This window comes from Habropoda laboriosa, unplaced genomic scaffold (genome assembly GCF_001263275.1).
Source record: "Habropoda laboriosa isolate 0110345459 unplaced genomic scaffold, ASM126327v1 scaffold67, whole genome shotgun sequence".
In the NCBI taxonomy this organism is placed as follows: Eukaryota; Metazoa; Arthropoda; class Insecta; order Hymenoptera; family Apidae; genus Habropoda; species Habropoda laboriosa.
Window position 1 is genome coordinate 4,976,937 of NW_017100242.1, and position 747 is coordinate 4,977,683.

A 747-nucleotide genomic window follows, 5' to 3' on the forward strand; every position below is an offset into this window, starting at 1 on the left:
TATTTGCTTTTATTAGTTGCTCTTTCTAAATTTCTTATTCTTTCAATTGATAAGATAAATTGATTAACAAATGAATTATCACTGCTTTTTAGAAAAATTGTATTTTTCCTCCATTTTGACCTATTTTCTCAGGATCTAAAAAAGCAAATTTAATGAAATATTTTGTGATAAATCTTAAGAAGTTGTTGAACATATTGAATGACAGAATTTGAAAAATAATGCCTACATTTGGACAGAGAGAAAAAAAGATCTTTCATCATTTTTTGAACAGTTTATTAAGTACCATGTAACTATCTTTCTAAAAGGTTTATAAAAAAATCTTGTATTAAATTTATTTAGCATTATTTTTAGAGTACTCAGTCAAAATTTGATTGAAATCGCTTGAGTGGTCTGAGAGAAAATGGGTCATGAATTTTAGTAATTTTCCATATGGATAAAGCTCAGTTGTGGGTTCCTTTAAGGCATTGAACGCCTATTATATCACTAGTCATTAAATTTGTTTTGACAGCCACTTTTATGTGTTAAAACAATAATTATGGCTATCAATTTAAAAACTTGTCATTATTATTATGTGATAACTACTACTCATACAAAACATCTATTCAAACTACCATATTACATAAAAAAACAGTAAAACTTTATCTTATATTTCTCTCACAAACCTACTATTTATGAAAAAAATTTTAGGCACTAATAGTGTGAATAACCTGTATAATTACAATTTTTTTTTTATCTTTAATTCTTTAG

At 25.0% G+C, this 747-nt stretch overlaps 1 protein-coding gene across 1 annotated transcript in view; it reads right to left on the reverse strand.

Moving 5' to 3' along the window:
* Nucleotides 1-747, reverse strand: part of LOC108572011 (DNA-binding protein RFX7) — a 6,855-nt gene that overhangs the window by 5,006 nt on the left and 1,102 nt on the right. The window lies entirely within an intron of this gene.